Raw genomic sequence first — 19736 nt, forward strand, 5'->3', positions numbered from 1 at the left:
TTCCAAGATGCTTTTGCATATGCTAAGTGTTGTGATGTTTGTTAGAGATATGATGCTAGGGAAAATCATAGGCAACCGCGCAATCCTATTCTTGTAACTTTTCCCTTTGAGAAGTGGGGTATTGATTTTATTGGACATGTGCATCCTTTGTCTACTGCATGGAAGTGTTATATCATTGTGGCGATGGACTATTTTATAAAATGGTCTGAATCTCGGGCTAAAATAAAGGATAATGCCAATGAAATAGCTAGTTTTATTATGGAACAAATAGTTTTGCATTTTGGTCTACCTAAAGAACTGGTGTCTGATCATGGGACACATTTTTTGAACAAGGTTATTGAAGCGTTGATTGAAGCTTTGAAAATTAAACATAAAAAAACCACCCCACATAATCCCTAAGCAAATGGGCAAGTAGAGAGTACCAACAAGAAACTTGTGGGGATTTTATCCAAGACTGTATCAGAGGGTAAACACGACTAGGACAAGAAACTTCACGTGGCTATTTGGGCTTATAATACAATGTTCAAGAGAGCAACATGCCGCACCCCATTTAAGTTGGTATATGGGAAAGAGTGTGTTTTGTCCCTTGGAAATTGAGTTGCCTATTATGAGGTTTGCATTGAGTTATTCTCTAGGAGAGGATGAATCATTGCAAGAAAGGTTAACCTCCCTGGCACATATTGATGAGATCCAATTGCAAGCTTTGTTACATCAAGAAGTAGGAAAGAAGAGGATGAAAGAGCTTCATGACCTTTGTACTAAAATATATAAATTTGTGAAGGGTCAATTGGTTTTATATTATGATGCACGTCATGAGTTATTTCCTGGTAAGTTTGAACCTAAATGGAATGGTCCTTATAAGATTGTACGGTTAGGAAAGAATGGCTCTACAAGCCTTTTGGAAGATTTGCAAGGGGTAGAGTTTAAAACTAAAGTAAACTTTAATAAGTTGAAGCCCTATTATGTGTAAGGACTAACGTCGAGAACTTGATACCTTTGTAGGTCTTCCAAGATCTATAGCTTAAACTTGCAGTAGGTGCCATGGCAATTAGATGGGCAGAATCGTTCCTTATCTTGAACATCCATATTTAGAGCAACATTATCACCAAGTTCAAGTAATCTGGTGGAGTAAGGGGTGTTAGATTATTGAGTGTCAAGATAGATCTTTTACTTGGGAAATTAAGGTCTAGTGCCACCATTATCATAGGGTTCTTACTAGCGTCCCTATTGAGTTTAGTGAGGAAGTGTCAAGAATCCCAATGTGGGGTTGATCATGGTGCATACAAAATGATTGATACATTATCACGGAGGATTGTAATAGACAAGGAACTCCATGGCTACAAAGAGAACTTCAACTTCAAGGCAAACAATATGCACACTCAACAAATGTTCTCTTCTATTTCATTGCATACACAAGTTACATATATAAAGGAGAAGATACTCCATCAATGATCCCTCACACTTTCCATGTGTGTCCCCATGTGACACCATAGAATCCACACTTTACATGTGTGCCCTATGTGGCACACTTTACTCCACATCTCTCATCCATATTCATGCACCATACAATCTTAAGCACATAAGAGTTCTTTCACATAGTACACACTCACAAATATCGAAGATTACATTCTCAACACCCCCTCTTAAGTGAGGTGTTTACTTTACCTTATCACCCATCCAATGTAGCATTGCATGACCACAAGAATCCCAATGTGGGGTTGATCATGGTGTGGGGTTGATCATGGTGTGTACAAAATGATTGATACATTATCACGGAGGATTGTAATAGACGAGGAACTCCATGGCTACAAAGAGAACTTCAAATTCAAGGCAAACAATATGCACACTCAACAAATGTTCTCTTCTATTTCATTGCATGCACAAGTTACATATATAAAGGAGGAGATACTCCATCAATGATCCCTCACACTTTCCATGTGTGTCCCCATGTGACACCATACAACCCACACTTTACATGTGTGCCCTATGTGGCACACTTTACTCCACATCTCTCATCCATATTCATGCACCATACAATCTTAAGCACATAAGAGTGCTTTCACATAGTACACACTTGCAAATACCAAAGCTTACATTCTCAACACCCCCTCTTAAGTGAGATGTTTACTTTATCTTATCACCCATCCAATGTAGCATTGCATGACCACAATCGTTACCTTTCAACACCCCCTCTCAATGCTATATTGGAGTGTTAACATGACTAGACACATCTAGTCTACTATATGCATGTTTTATGTGCGTGTACAATGTTCGTTTGAGTGCCACTTGCTCGGGTGAACCTACCCCATCCTTTTTGAACAATCCTAGATGTTCAGGAAATGTATGACAAACCTCATTGTGCAACAATCATGTGCACACACGACGCACTAGCAAATTCTTTTGGAGATCTTAGTCTCAACGGGTAGAGAACCCAACACAAGCCAATTCTTGTGCAACCTTGCCTCAGACACACTTTGTCGAGACACACATGCATATAAATATATTCATTTTGAGCCTCTAGGTGGGCTCAGGTGGAGTACCTTCATACCATGGGTGAGTGCAAACTTTTATTGAGCATTAAGGCTCAAATACAAGTACATAGTGGTGATGTTTTTTTTTTCTCAAAAAAATGATTGGTCACTGTGAAAGCCATATGGGCATTATCTTCTCTTCCATCCACTTCCTATGCTCACCACAGATTGTAGAGATGGTAGATTCCCTCTACTCCTGAGCATGTGGGAAAGGAGCTTCCTCATAGCTCTCAATTGCACCCTTATGCTTGTCGAGGGCCTGCTCCCTCTCCTTGACTCGGGCTTGGAACTCCTTCTTCTAGAGGATAGTCGCATGCTTCTTCTTCGTTCTTCTACAATGGAAGCCTAAACTTGCAGACTTTTTCCCATCATCTTCCTTTGTCTTAGCTTCATTCTATGCCATCAACTTGCTTTTGCTGCCATGCTTTCTTGGACTCTCTTCCTCAGTTACCTTTTGGCTTAGTGGCTTATCATTCTTCTTCCCTTTTGGCTCTTTCCTGTTGATGCCTGGCAATAGGCTCCTTTTTCTTGCCAGGAGTGATGATTGCTCGTAGGGATGTCTTCGTGCTCTGAGAGCGGAGGACATGGCAGGCCCCCACAAGCGATAGGCATGGGACGCCTTCCATGTACGCTCTCAGATGGACATGGAAGCTCCCTCCCATCAATGTCCACACAAGCGCATCTTCAGAGAGGCTGGCTCCCTACTCTGGTGGAGCAATCCAGACAAGTCTCCTCCAGCATGAAGGCTCTTCTCTTTGGTTTGCCATCCTCAAGATGGTGGTGGCATGTTTGCCATAGAAGCTCAACTACAAGATCTCTGCAAAGGGCAGATTATCAAGGCTCCCTGGTGCATAGATCAGATGCTGTATGAACATCGGAAGGTCCCCAAGAACAAAAGAACTCTACTTTTTGCACAAAACTCAAGATAGAAAGCATGCACGACATGAACAAGAGACCAATCGGGTGCAATCTCCCCCCATGCCTTGTGTGAGCACTCCACAAAACATGTATTTTTTTGTATTAATCATCTTCAAGCTCAAATAATAGCCCAAATTACAAAATAGCATGATTTTGTATTTTGAGTTTGCTTTAGTGCCAAATAGAAATAAAGCTAATGGGCGGGTGCCCAAAGAGTCAGGCATACCCAATACAATGTCCAAATACAAATATCATAATCGTGCGCCCATGCGCATACAAAATAATAAATAAATATCCAACGCCTTAATAAATAGGCGCGACAAAATATAGGCGCCATGCCTAAGGTATGCGCCCATCAAAATATAAGTGATAACTCGAATACACGCTATCCTCCAATGCTTTCCTCCGTCACTGCTGCTATCTCTACACATCAACTGAAGCATTCACAATCATTAGTAAAATAATACAATTAAACTGACAAAAGTGAATACCTAGCAGTCTTCAGCTACATAAATAAATCAACAGGTTAGAAATCAATCCTAACCTTAATTTATCACGAGTGCGCACTCTAAACTCATAAACGTTTATTAATTTAATATGTATTTTGCGGAATCACCTGCTATGGAATCACCCATGTACACACTAAATTAATGAAACACCCGAAAAGGATAGGCGTCCCTATCAATTTCTCGCACAAAGAATCCATTTTGTGTATGAGCCTCGGTCAACAAAGTTTACGGAATCCACCGTAAAACCTCACGAAATCCACCGTGGCACGAAATCCACTGTGTAATATGCCCCCTAGCATCATACCCCCGGGGTGGGATAGCAATTGTCCTCAATTGCTATTAGCTCAATGTGGAGCTAATAGAGTGAGGAAAGCATTTAAGTCTCTAGCATGCATCCATTGGGCCTCTTCAACAAGATGGTTTTTAAACTTGACCAAATATCTAGAATATCTACGGCCAGTTCTAGTGTGGTCATAAAGTCAGTATCTATGATAGCTTCAGGCTCAAGGATTTCAGTCTCTTCATCTAACAAAGGTGGGTTTTCATAAACAGGATGTACAGGTAATTGGCCTCTAAAGGGTCGTAACTAATGTAAAAGGTGTTGTGAATTTTCCAGTGTGGTGGTAGTTCTAACTTAAATGCATTGTCATTGATTTTGTGAATGATCTTAAATGGTCCATAGAATCTAGGTGCTGATTTCACAACTGGGTGTTTATCTACACTTTGTAATCTATGTTTTTCTATTCTTAACCAAACATAGTCATCAACTTTGAAATTCATGTCCTGTCTTTTCTTATTGGCTTGTTTTGTATATGATTGCTGGGCTTTGGCAATCATGTCTTTAACCTCATAAAAAATAGTAGCGTGCATGTTAGCAATATCATCAGCACTCTGAATTTTATTTGATAAAGATGCAACAGGTGTAGACAATCTATAACCATAAATCACTTCAAACGGTGCTTTCTTTGTGGCTGTGTGTGGTGTATTGTTATATGCAAACTGCAATAAATGTAAATGTGCGTCCCATGTCTGTGGTTTAGAAATAGTGTAAGCACGTAAAAGATCTAAAATAGTACTGTTAGTGGCTTCTGTTTGTCTATTAGTTTCAGGATGAAATGCAGATGAGAAATCAATCTTTGTTCCTAGGTTAGCAAACAAAGTAATCCAAAAGTTATTACAAAATCTAGAATCACGGTCAGAAATAATAACTTTTGGTAATCCATGATTAGTGAAAACAGTTTTCAAAAACAATTGTGCTGCCTGAGATGCTGTTAAAGTTTTCTTGCATGGAATGAAATATGCTTGTTTACTAAACCTGTCTACAACAGTCAAAATCATATCATGGTTAGCTTTAGTATTAGGTAAACCAGTAATAAAATCCATAGAAATCTGTTCCCATGGTCTTGATGGAATAGATAAAGGCATTAGTAAACCATACTGTTTACCACGATGTCTCTTAACTCTTTGACAAACCAAACATTCAGAAACAAAGTTAGATACATCAGTGTCCATATGTGGCTAATAAAAATCTTCAGTCAATGTACGCAAAGTAGATATGATACCTCTATGACCTTGATATGGAGGACAATGAATCTCATTCAAAAAAAAAATCTAAATGGGACTGTAACACATAATCTCTTTTCATAAAACATGAATCCATCTTTGTAAGACAGTGAATCAATAGGAATCCAGTTATTTCCAACTAATTTATTCCAATCAGCATGAAAATTAATATCCTGATAATAAGTATCTTTCATTGGAGTTAGAGAATAAAATGATATGACAGAAATATTATGAATGGTCGGTCTTCTACTTAAAGCATCAGCTACTACATTTTCTTTACCTGGTTGATATTGGATAAGGGGATGAAAACTCTGAATAAAAGCTGCCCATTTGATATGTCGGCTAGATATTTGGGGTTGACTAAGGAGATGTCTAATGATTTGTTCGTCAGTCTTAATCATAAACTCAGAACCCATTAAGTAATGTTTCCATTGTCTTAAAGCTTGTACAACAGCTAACAATTCTTTATCATACGTGGAATATTTAAGTTCGGATGGTTTCAGTTTACAGCTAGAATAGGCTATGGGATGATTATCTTGCATAAGTACGGATCCTATTCCAGATCCGATAGCATCAGTAGAATGGTCTATTGAAATTAGGTAGTTGTAATACAGGACCATGGGTTAATGCATGTTTCAATAAATCAAAAGATTTCTGTTGATTATCAGACCAAGGATAAACAATACCTTTCTTTAAAAGTTTAGTCAAAGACAAAGCAAGCAATGAAAAATTTCGCACAAACTTCCTGTAAAAACTAGCAAGACCTAGAAAAGAATGTAACTCATGCACATTTTTGGGTATAGGCCAGTTCAATATTGCTTCTATCTTCTTAGGGTCAACCTCAATACCTTCTGATGACACAATATGACCTAAATATTCAATTTCTGTTTGAAAGAACTCACTCTTTTCCGGATTAGCATACAATTGATTATCTTTCAACAACTTGAAAACCAAAGATAGATGTTCATAATGTCCTTTCTCATTTTTACTGAATACCAAGATATCATCAAAGAATACTATAACACAATGCTGATATTTCAAAAATATGTGATTCATCATTCTACTAAATGTAGCAGGTGTATTAGTCAATCCAAAAGGCATCATTAGAAATTCATAATGATCAAATTCTGTTCTAAATGCAGTCTTAAATATATCAGATTTATCTAATCTCACCTGATGATAACCAGATTTAAGATCTATTTTACTAAATATGGCAGAACCTTGTAGTTTATCCATTAGATCATCTACCCTAGGAATTGGATATCTATTCTTTATAGTAATATTATTTAGGGCATGATAATCAATGCACATGCGATAAGTATTATTATTCTTCTTTACCAACAAAACAGGTGCACCAAATGGAGAACTACTAGGTCTAATTAATCCTCTGTTTAATAATTCCTCAACTTGATTTTCAATTTCTTTCTGTTCAATCTGGTTATACCTATATGGTGCTTTACAGGGTGGTTGTGTACCAGGAACTAAATCTATTTTTTGGTCTTCAGGACGTGAAGGAGGTAGTCCAGGTGGTAAATCTTTAGCAAAACAATCTTTAAATTGTGCAAGGAATTCTTTATGCCTAGGGTGCATATGTTTTTCTTTAGCTTGAAGTTCATTCACCCAAATTAGATAAGATTTACTACTTTTACGTAATGCACGTTTAGCTTGAGTATAAGTAAGCAGTGGAAAATTATTGGATGCGTGCATACCATACAATGTAATGTGTTTTCCTTGAAAATGAATTTTAATTGAATGCGTGGAATAATCTATGTCAGGATTATGTTGATGACGCCAAGGCATACCTAGGATAATATCACTGGACTGTAATGGTATAACTAGAAAATTTCTTCTTTCAGTGTATTCACCAATTTGAATTTCTAAATCATGCACCTTTTGTGTTCCATTATACCTTGTGCCTAAGAATGCCGCTTTAATGCGATAATGCGTAGGAACAATTTGTAATTTCAATTCTTTCACTAACTTTGCAGAAATAAAATCATGTGTACTACCATCATCATGTAAAATAATCTTTTCTTTTCCATGCACTAAACATTTCATTGTCAACAAAGAATGTGGAGTTGGCATACCTGGTAAAGTATCCGAAGAAGTAGTAATGTCATCCTCATCTTCCGTAAAGTCAGGCATTTCCTCATGTTCTTCATCTTCCATTGCTCCAAGATAGTTGATATGGACACGTGGCTGCTTCGATTGGCAATTGGCTGCTAGATGTCCAGGTTGATGGCATTTATAACACACTATAGGTTTGGCTTTAGATACATTGTTTGCAATGGCAGGAAGTCTAGGAATATTAGGATTTGGTTGTGAAGATGGCTTAGGGTTTTGATTGGTATTTGATGGCAAAGGAGGTGGTTTTGTCCAAGACTTACGAAAAGATGATAAAGGAAATCGACTTTGATTGAATCTTCTAAAATTTGAATTGAATTGCTTAGAACTATAGTTACCATTTGCTTGAAATTGTTGTGGACGCTTGTCTCTTCCTCGAAGCTTGTCTTCAGTATCATGAGCTAAATAAATTGCATCTTCAAGAGTTGCAGGCTCGAACATATTGACTTCAGCGTAGTAATGCCCAAGTAATCCAGACATATACTTGCGCTTGTGAGTTGCTTTAGGTACATCTTTAAGCATGCGTAGTTGGAGTAAAGCATTCCAAAAGCGTTCAGTGTACTGGGAAATAGGCTCACGATCTCTTTGCTGAAGAAGGTCCCATTGCTTTATGGCTTTTTCATGGAATTGTGGAGGAAGGAAATTCTGCATAAACTTCTTTTTGAAACTCTCCCAAGTAGTGGGACAATCTATGCTCTTACGAACCACGGTCCACCAAAGAGATGCTCGATCCACTAAATGATTAGTGACACACTTAATTTTATCTTTTTCAGCGTATGTCTCTTCATGAAAGTCATCATCAAACTGACAGATGAATGCAAGAACAGTCTTTCCATCTCGAATTCCATTGAAAGTACGGAATTTGAAATTTCTTTTACTTATCTTTGTTTCTTTGCGGATGGATTGAGCTTCGAGAGTCGCATCGATGGTTCGTCGGATAAGATCTTCGGATTGTGGTCCATCTTTGTCGGTAGTCGATCGTTGTAAATTGGCCAATTGAACTTGCAAGGCTTGCCGGGCTCTTCGTTCTTCATCTAGCTGCATCATAATTAAATCCAATTTTTGTTCCATCGTAGGTTCAAGAAGATCGCCTTCAGCCATTAAATCATCCATATTTTGTTCCATCATCCTGTAAAAATTCAAAAGATCTCACACTCTCAAAATCCAATTAGCGGGATGAGCATAGCTCAAAGTCAGGTGTACAAGGCTTATAGATTTTTGTTTGGATTTCACGGTCTTCGACTTTTGCGGTTGCGGGATTTGAAGTCTTCGTAAAATCTGCGTATGACCTTCTGTGTGTGCTGAAACTGGTTTAGCAAGTCTGCATATGCAAATAGGGTCTTCCAGGGAACAACTTTGCAGTTCAGTGCTTTTGCGCAGGAACAGTCCTTATGGGAGTTTTTGGAATAAGTCAGTTTTGACCTCCGCTGACTTGCAGGACTTGCAGAGTTACAGAACTTAAGGAACTTGACCAACTTTGGAGATTTTTGTGACTTAGACTTAGTTGATTAGGCTTGGAGCTTAATCTGAATGCCATGACGAATTTTGGGGGGGCGTTTTTCAGTGCCGCAAAATCACGGCGTAAACATCCTAATGCCACCGAGTTAAAAATTGATTTAGTAAGCTTTGTTTAAGCTTACTATTAAGCCTTTTAAACTTTCAAATAAGCTTTTTAAGCTTTTGGGCTATGGAGTTACAGCCAGACTGTTGAAAGAAAACGACTTGTAGAAGGAGCTTTCCTTGTGGTCCTCCGCTTCCCCAGGCCGGTCCTTCGCGATCAGAGGCTGTAGATAGAGATTCTTGACCGCCAGGAATCCAACCATATCGATCGTTTGCGATGAAACTGACTGTAGAGCTCGATTGTTCCAGGAGCTCCGCCTTCACGCAAGATGGGTAGCGATTGGAAGCTCTCGATCTCAGCTTCGCTCTGATACCACTGGTGCACAGATCGGATGTTGTATGCTCGCGTAGTGAACGCCGAAAGGTCCCCAAGAACAAAAGTACTCTACTTTTTGCACAAAACTCAAGATAGAAAGCATGCACGACATGAACAAGAGACCAATTGGGTGCAATCTCCCCCTATGCCTTATGTGAGCGCTCCACAAAGTATGTATTTTTTTGTATTAATCATCTTCAAGCTCAAATAGTAGCCCAAATTACAAAATAGCATGCTTTTGGCTTTTGAGTTTGCTTTAGTGCCAAATACAAATAAAGCTAATGGGCGGGTGCCCAAAGAGTCAGGCATATCCAATACAATGTTCAAATACAAATATCATAATCGTGCGCCCATGCGCATACAAAATAATAAATAAATATCCAACGCCTTAATAAATAGGCGTGATAAAATATAGGTGCCATGCCTAAGGTATGTGCCCATCAAAATATAAGTGATAACTCGAATACACGCTATCCTCCAATGCTTTCCTCCGCCACTGCTGCTATCTCTACACATCAACTGAAGCATTCACAATCGTTAGTAAAATAATACAATTAAACAGACAAAAGTGAATACCTAGCAGTCTTCAGCTACATAAATAAATCAACAGGTTAGAAATCAATCCTAACCTTAATTTATCACGAGCGCACTCTAAACTCATAAACATTTATTAATTTAATATGTATTTTGCGGAATCGCCTGCTATGGAATCACCCATGTACACACTAAATTAATGAAATGCCCGAAAAGGATAGGCGTCCCCATCAACTTCTAGCACAAAGAATCCACTTTGTGTATGAGCCCTAGTCAACAAAGTTTATGAAATCCACCGTAAAACCTCACGGAATCTACCGTGGCACGGAATCCACCGTAAAACCTCACGGAATCCACCGTGTAATATGCCTCCTGGTATCACTTCCAATTACTGGCTTTCACACTGTAACCAACGACTTCTGTCAAATCATGCTTATCTCACACTTCTGAAGCTATGTCACAAGAAAAAGGTCCTTTTGCTGGTCAAGCAATTGCATGTTCATCTCCTTGCTCACAGGAAGTTCTTCCATGTTGACTACTTGGCTGTTACATTGGCCAAATGCGATGCCCTTGAAGGAGCTTCCCATGTGTTTTTTTTGGCACTACCGAGTCGTACTGTTTTTCTCTTGGAAAGCCTTGATTGACATGTTTTTTTTGCACTACTGAGTCGTACTCCACATGCTCATACTTGAGCATACACATGAGACATGCCTCAATTGACATGCTCCATCTTGGACTGCAACCAGCCCAACAATACTTGTTGTTCCAATGACAGTAAGCATATACACCTTCACATGCTCCTTGCTCAAGGGCAAGAGCCAATAGAACAACAATGTCCACAAACAACAACCTTTCTCTTATTTGAGCATTCTTCCATGCTTGAAAATAGTAACTACAGAGGTAAAATGACTAAATACCTTCGACTTTTATCAACATCTTCTTTGATAATGATGGCACCACTCACTTGTTGTGAAAAACTCCATTTTCAGCCTCCATAATACAAAGCTCCTTCATTTTATGTTGATGGCCTCTTTGTAATCCTAAAAAATTTCAGCTCCCTCATTTGCAATCATAATAATTATGAGTATGCAAGATTTTTAAGAAAGGAATGGCTAAGACATACTAAGGGCATACAGCGATATAGGCTACATACATTTAAAAAAAGCACCATGATCAAGAGCCCTAACCAAGGCTCTGATACCATGTCAAGAATCCCAATGTGGGGTTGATCATGGTGTGTACAAAATGTTTGATACATTATCACGGAGGATTGTAATAGACAAGGTACTCCATGGCTAGAAAGAGAACTTCAACTTCAAGGCAAAAAATATGCACACTCAACAAATGTTCTCTTCTATTTCATTGCATACACAAGTTACATATATAAAGGAGGAGATACTCCATCAATGATCCCTCACACTTTCCATGTGTGTTCCCATGTGACACCATACAATCCACACTTTACATGTGTGCCCTATGTGGCACACTTTACTCCACATCTCTCATCCATATTCATGCACCATACAATCTTAAGCACATAAGAGTGCTTTCACATAGTACAAACTCGCAAATACCGAAGCTTACATTCTCACCCGGAAGGAGAGATTGTACCTGTCATACATCCTCTCTCTCAGCTTGACTTTGACTATCATACGTATGAGTAGATTGATTGGTATACTGTGGCCTATCAATGAAGCATGGGTCTATACTTTGTATTTTGATGGAGCTTCAAGAGGGTCTGCTAAGCATGGGAGTGTTGGTATGTTTACAAAAGACCCCAATATAGAGTTATTATAAAAATGGGAGTTTATTTATGCATTTCTTTTACTAATAATATAGTAAAATATAAAGCCTTAATCATGGGGCTGAATATAGCCCGGTATCCGCCATTTATTGGTGATAAGTGACTCGGAGGTAGTGATCAATCAATTGAATATAGCCTTAATCATTTATTGGTGACAAGCGACTTGGAGGTAGTGATTTTATTGTTGTACTAGACAGATTCCATGGAGTACTTGGAGCGAGCCTTTTGCTGCGCGGAAGCTTCTTATGGCCAAGTACAAGTGATGTCCTTTCTTTATGAGTTCTTTTTCTTTGTGCTATGTGTGTGTGTGTGTGTGTGTGTGTGTGTGTGGAAAATTTTATTCTTTTGGGACTTTCAGTCAAGGCATGAAGTCCCAAGGTTTGGTTTGGTACATTTTGGGGGAGGTTCCAGTAGTTGTCCGCCTCCTCTAAAGGCATTGTTTGGAATTTAAAGACTTTTTTGGAGAGTAGTCGTAGTGACCATGTCTTGCTAGCCTACTAGGTAGATGCTTCTAGAAATTTCTATTAATTGTGCGGCGAATAGAGAAGCCTATCAAATAAAGAAAGAGTAGAAACAATGAATATATATGAAGACTATAGTATATGAAGGTGTGTAAAAAGGGATTCTAACCCTTGAACAAAAGAAGAAGAAATAAAAATTCCAAGAGTAGATGATCATTGCCTTGTGAAGGCCTAGTAGGTTCTTGGAGACGAGTCAGTCGATGCCTTATCTTCCTGGGGGTGATGTCTAGTTGAAAAAAGAAACAAGGATGGTTGGAGTGAAAATAAAAGTGAGCAAAAGAAAAGGATTTAGTGCCGCCTTGTGAAAGCTTGGTAGGTTCTTAGGTGCAAAGATAAGACCTGAGGCATATGCCTTGTTCGCCTCACAATATGCTCAACTCCCTCCTTTTTACATGCCTGAGTATAAAGTCTAGAAGTATTACAAAATGATGTATCAAAAGTATCTATAAATAAAAGAGCAAGCTATAGGAGTCCTTTCCTAGTAGGAGTTCCTGGTCCAGTTGTCCTAAGTCATGTAGGTAGGTTAGACCACCACTTAGGATGACTCCTTTGATAGTTCTTTTTAACCATTTTATATTGGAGCAATTGGTAAGTGACTAGCTCTAAATCTTTGTCAGATTATATTACTTGGTGTATTCCTTGTGGATCTTCATGCCTTGATTTGGTTAGGGGGTAAGGTGAGAGCTATATTTGTGTTTTGTTGGGTATTGTTTTTTGAAATAGCTTGATGCTATTTATGGTTTCTTTATGTGCAGGTCACTTTGTGGATTCTGTGGGCTGAGTTGTCCTATCCCGTGGGTGGTCACCAACGAGAGAAGATTTTTGAAGCCCAATTTAGAGCATTAAAGATCTCGAGGAGTGTAAAGAGCAAATTTTCATGGAAAATAAAATGGTTACGGCTCAAGGAGCTGGAGTTTTTCTAAATGCATTTCGACACCAAGAATCCAATGCATGTCTCCATTCATCAATTGAAGGTCGTTTGACCCCCCATTTAATCCCTGCAATGTTTGGCATTATAAAGCATCTACCAAATCTAAAGGCCAGAAAGTGCATGTGTTTGACTCCCCATTTAATCCCCATAAGATTTGGCATTATGAAGAAGCTATTGGATTTGGGAGCCAGAAAGTGTGTGACAGAGGCTAGGTTGATAGATTTCAATGCCTTGAAGCCAAAAGTGTAGTCTCTTCGTGATTTTGAGCTCGTTTGGCCCTTCGTCTAGATTGGAACCACTTTTGGGAAGTGTGAACATGTAAAAACTGAATTGATTAACTTTTAAAGTTAATGATTGAGATAAGGGCTTAATAAAAAAACGTTTTTTTAGTGTGAAGAGGGGGATGTCCATTCTCGATTCTTATGTGACTGCGGGAATGATTAGGAATGCTCTGGGGGCTAAGATTGAGAATTTCTTCACTCCACATCACCACAAATTGCATGTAAAATGGTAGAATATATAGAAAACTCTGATTTTATTCTTTTTCTCTCCTCTCTGCACCTTGTTTCCATGGCTCAATCTATGTGAGAAAGGGGTGGGCTAAAGCTATAAATTTTGAATGTGTGATGATGTGAGAGTATTATTAAGCATAAATCAAAGGTTGGGGATGCGGCCATGGAAGAGCATCAATGACTTCCCAACTTTGAAATATGTGCGAGTTCGTATTAAAATAAATGTGTAAGTGCTCATTTTGATGTTTTATGATGATTCTTTCACATATAATTTGAAAAATGGTTTCAAATGATTGAATATGATTTCTAGTGCATGAAAAATCAGAATTCTCATGTAAGAAGCTGGGAATACTTAGAATGCTATTAATATGCCATGTCACATTGACACTGGTATATAAGGAGAGAAGTTGTAATTTTTCACATCTTTTGACATATCAATACATTTACAAACTTTCTCTCCCTTCTTGCTCCAAGCTTCTATGGCTTCCTCATCTTTCCTGTCTTTCTCTCTCCAATTCTAGTCTTTCTCTCTCCTCGTCACTCTATTTCTCTCTCTTCCTGCAGTCTTTCTCTCTCCTCTGCAGTCTTTCTCTCTCCTCTTTTTCTCTCCCTAGTTCTCTCTCTGACAAGTGGTATCAGAGCTTCAGTCTTTGATCCATTATTTTCTTCCATTTTCACTCTCATTTTCCTATTTCAAAACCAATTTCAGACAAAAATGGTACAAGACAGTGACTAGTGGAGTGCTGCAGGACAACTACAGTTAGCAATGATTACATCTGGAGATATCCAAGGTCAGAGATGGCGGGTAAAGGCTTAAATGGCTGGACGTCATCAAATTTCATGCAAAAATGGAGGTAACTAGGGTAAAGAATGGTTAACCGGGCTTAGTTACAGACTAAACTACAGTTACTTTTCAAAAGAGAGCTTCTCTTCTCTCTCCTTCAAGCTTTTGGCTGAAGCTTTCATGGTGGATGTCAAGAAAGTCTCAAATATCTCTCTCTATTGAACTTATCTCTCTGTCAAAGCATGGGGCAAAGAATCTTTGTTGCATGAGCTACAGGAGGATTACCAATCTTGATCATTGCTGAGGAGTAGCAGCCCTGGAACAGCCCGAAAAATGCGCCGAAAAATGCGCTGAATTCCCTGGTCACTACTCCCTGCTCAGCTTGCTCCACAACCTCAGCCATTGATCATAGCTCTTGAAGGCTTCATCAAGCACTGATTGGCAACAATCTTCAACCTCTGAAGCATTCTGATCAGCCATTCCTCTGTTCAAACCCTAATACACAGCAGGGCAGCCATAGCCACAGACATGGAAGCTCATATTTCTCAAAATTTTGGACTTCCTCGACCTTCAAGGCTTCTCTAAAGCTGAATACAAGCTGGATAGACTTCAAGATTGAAGACATTGAAGAGATTTCAGCCCGTGCATGTCAATGAAGCTCAAATGGAAGGATTATTTTGGGGCTTTTCATCAAGGAGCTTGTATCTTTGAAGTTCAAGTGTTCAAGCAAGGCTGGAGTATTGATCTTTCGAGGATTTCATCATTTTGAAGCATGTATGGACTGATTTCATGGAGATTTCAAGCTTTATGTTGGATTTATGGTGGATTATGAAGAACTCTTGCATCAACCGGGTTAAAGCTGATATCCATCATCATTTTCAAGCTTAATGGAGGTATTTTCTTTTGCTAATCTCTGAAATCTCTCAATAATCCTATTGCTAATGGCTTTTCCACTTGTTGATGAGAGGTTATTGATCAATTAATTCACTGGATTGATCAATAGATCAGAGAATAGTTTTAATTTCCTTCAATCTCAGCCTATTCCATTGAATTCCTTTTGATTCAAAACCATTACTCATCTTAGGTAACATTTGATCAGCTTGATGCATAACCTTGATCTGTTTTGTTGAAAATTTTCTCACCCAAGCTGAAATATTGTAAAAGGGTAAGTACTAGCAATCAGTGAGTCACTGAATTGCATAGGTAAAACCCTTCTCCCATCTCAAGTTCTCTTATCTCAATCAATTGCATCTCATGAAAGGCTGAATGAATATTTTTGGAATTGCATATCATGCTGATTGCTTAGCACACTAGCCTCTGCCATGTTGATATTCCCACCGAGGAAAAAGGTGGATGCCGGGGGAGATAGTGGGACAAAAGAGAGGTGACCCTCCCTCACTATCGAAGATCTCGAAGGGGTGCAACCAACCGACCCGGGGGGAACTTTGCCCACCTCCCGGTGATTCGGAGCCCGTGTAGGGAGCCCGTCTTGCCGTTTTATCCCTCACACAGGTACAGCGAGTGGAAAATTGAAGATTGAAGACTTTCCAACGACTCAAGTACCTACTGGAGTAAAACAGGGTAAAACACGGCATTTTCAGGTTACCCACAGGGTATTTACAGGTGGATACAGGTACACCCTTTGATACTGAAGTACAGGTGCAGGTACTACAGGGTACCCACAGGTCGTATATACCCCTTTGCAGGGTTTGGTAGCCATTTGAGGTTACTTTCTTGCATTACAGGGTCAAAACAGGGCACTTACAGGTCTAAACAGGGTGCAGGACTGGACAGTTCAGACTCTGAAATTCAGTTACAGAATTTTTTGTCCTAAACCTGTTATAGCGTGCTATAGCTCATCTCGAAGAGGGCATTGTAAGCTTCGATTCGCACAAAAAAGTTTTGCAATCGGAGTTTTCTAGCCAAAGTTATAGCCGTTTTACTGACAGGGGGTACTGCAGGACTGCACTAGTATGGCAGGGCATAAAGGCAAAAATAAGGTCCAGGAGGACTATACACAGCAAATCAGGGATTCTATGATGGAAAGCACACTTCAAGAGAACCCTAAAGAGGCTCAACAAGGAGAGATTAGTATACTCAATGACGCTTTGTGTGCCCATGAACTAAGACATAAGGAACGTCATGAGACTATTTTGTCAGCAATGGAGCATATGATTTTATCATTTGATCAAACAAAGTCTACTGTTGAGAAGATGATGGAATCAACTAACCGAACCAATGCATCCATTGATAAGTTGGTAGAATCTAATGCTCAACTTATGGCACAATTTTCTCAACTCATGCAGTCACAAAAGGGATCAAAAGAAGCAAAAGAGAAGGCTTGTTCAAATAGTGACCCCTCAGTCCCACTTCAGCCATCCAACCAAAATGGTTATGGAGATGGGATCATAGGAAGAAGAGGCATATCCAATAGTCAATATGAAGTGGGAGAAGCTTCACAAAGGCATGATGACTATTTGGGCAGTTTAACGGAGCCAATACTCAAGCTTTTGGACTGCATACTCAGCATTCTAGGGGTGCTTTACCAACAGGAAGATTACATGGTAATTCTCAGCCACCTGTTGGAAGATTTCAATCTCATTTTGGGGGTTCTATACTTAGAAATTCCGATCAGCCAGTTTTGGGACAGCAACCTTTCCATGATAGAGAATTCAAGGATAAAATTGTTTTATCCAAATTCAATGGCCAGTCATCTTCACCATCAGAATTAGAGGAATGGACTTCTAAGATGGAGTCTTATTTCGACATATTTCCTAAAACTGATGATATGAAGATACATTTTGCCTCCCTCCACTTAGAAGGATTTGCTCACACTTGGTGGAGGTATATTAAGAAAGAGAATGTACTTATTGAGAATTGGGACGCTTTCAAGGCACTTATGGCTAAAGTCTTTGTTTCACCTCTTGAAAAAGAGAAGTTAGAACGAAGATGGTATGGCTTGGAACAAAGGAGCCTAAGTGTAAGAGAATATACAAACCAATTCCTCAACTTGACCATGTATGTGGAAAACATCAGTGATGAGGCCAAGTTACACAAGTTCATGTATGGTTTAGAACCATCCTTGTCAGCTGATGTTATGGCGCAGAATCCTACTTCACTTTTCAAGGCTATTGAGCTTGCAGAGCGCTTTGGAAGAAAGTATAGGAAAGAGTCTTCATTTCAGCCAAGTTATGGACAGCCAAGGACTGTTTTAAAGCAAGGGCAAGTTGGTAACAATTATGGCAGCAATCATATGCCTAGTGGGAGCTTACGGATACCAACTTATCCTCCATTTAATGCTTCTAGGCTTCAAAGCAATTTCAGGACAGCAAACAGTCCAAAGGTTGAATTTAAGCAAGGTGACAATAAGCCTAAGTCTACTTCAACCAATACAAATTCCAGAAATATTCCCATGGATCTTTACAAGGAAAGAAAGGACAAAGGCTTATGCTTCAAGTGTGGAGAAAAGTATACTCCTGACCATGCTTCAAAGTGTGTATACAAAAATGCCAAGCCAAAAATTCAGAGTATGCTAGTTCTTGAGGACCTTGAAAATGACATAGATGAAGTTAATACAGCTCCAATCAATGCTGAAAATGAAGATTTCGAGGATGATGGTGGACAGGAGTACTTCTATGATCCATTTGACTCTTTTCCTTTTGATCCAGGCGGTGATATCCCATTTGATCCTGGTGGATTTTGTAATGAGTTGCCTGCTGCCACTAATTGTTCTATCTCTATGGATGCTTGGATGGGATCTAAGAACCCTAATACACTTCGTATGAAGGGAAGCATATGTGGAAAGCCAGTGTTCATCCTGATAGATAGTGGCAGTACCCACAGTTTTGTCAATAAATCCATTATGTACAAGTTGAATTGTGATCCCACCGACTTACAGCAGCCCATTAGAGTACAAGTGGCTAATGGTGAAGAGGAAATCAGCACACAGATTTGCCCACAGGTTTCTTTGCAGATGGCTGAAAATTTTGAAGTCAAAGTAAACCTGATCACTTTGGAAATGGGGCCCATAGATATTGTACTTGGTTGTGACTGGTTGATGACCTTAGGCAGGATTACTATGGATTTCTCACAGTTATATATGGAGTTTTTCTCCAATGGACAGCTCATCCGTTTACAGGGAATCCTTAGTAGATCCGATTTTCAGCTTATCACCATTCAACAACTCAAGAAAGAGTACAAGAAGCGCTCACAGATATTTGTATTGCATTTGAACAAAGAAACACAGGATCAGCCCAATAATTCAGCAAACCATCCAGCCTTGATAGTCTTGATTGATTTGGAACCTAACTCAAAGACAATCAATAAGCCACCTTACAGACTATCAAAATGTGAACGAGAGGAAGTAGCCAAGCAAATCAAAGAAGTGTTGATGTGTTGAGACATCATAGGCTTTTTGCTAAGGAGAAGAAGTGTTCTTTCCTGCAGACTGAAGTGGAATACTTGGGACATATAGTCAGTGAAAAAGGAATACAGGCTGATCCCAAGAAGGTGCAATGCATAAAAGATTGGCCAACGCCTACTACTACTACTTCTCTTAGAGGATTTCTTGGTCTATCTTCATTCTATCGCAGATTTATAAAGCATTATGCGGCAATTGTAGCCCCTTTAACTGACAGGTTGAAGAAAGAGGCTTTCTTTTGGGATGCTCTTGCAGATAGCAGCTTCAACCAGTTAAAGGAATTACTTACCACTGCTCCTATTCTTGTATGCCCGGATTTCTCTAAAGAGTTTACTATACAGTGTGATGCTAGTGGCCGTGGCATTGGGGCTGTTTTGCTTCAGGAGCATGGAGTAATTGCATTTGAAAGCCGTAAGCTTACTGATAAGGAGATGGCCATGAATGTTTATGATCAGGAAATGTTGGCTATTTTGCATGCTATCAAGAAATGGCACCATTACTTATATGGCAGCCGATTCAGAGTGCATAGTGATCATCGCGTACTCAAATATTTCCTTACTCAGTCAAATCTTACTCCAAAGCAACGACGATGGGTAGCAACATTACAAAATTATGACTTTGACATCACTCATACAAGGGGCAAAGATAA

This window comes from Lygodium microphyllum, chromosome 4, assembly GCF_053477565.2.
Source record: "Lygodium microphyllum isolate KBCC chromosome 4, Lygodium_microphyllum_v1.1.10, whole genome shotgun sequence".
NCBI classification, from domain to species: Eukaryota; Viridiplantae; Streptophyta; class Polypodiopsida; order Schizaeales; family Lygodiaceae; genus Lygodium; species Lygodium microphyllum.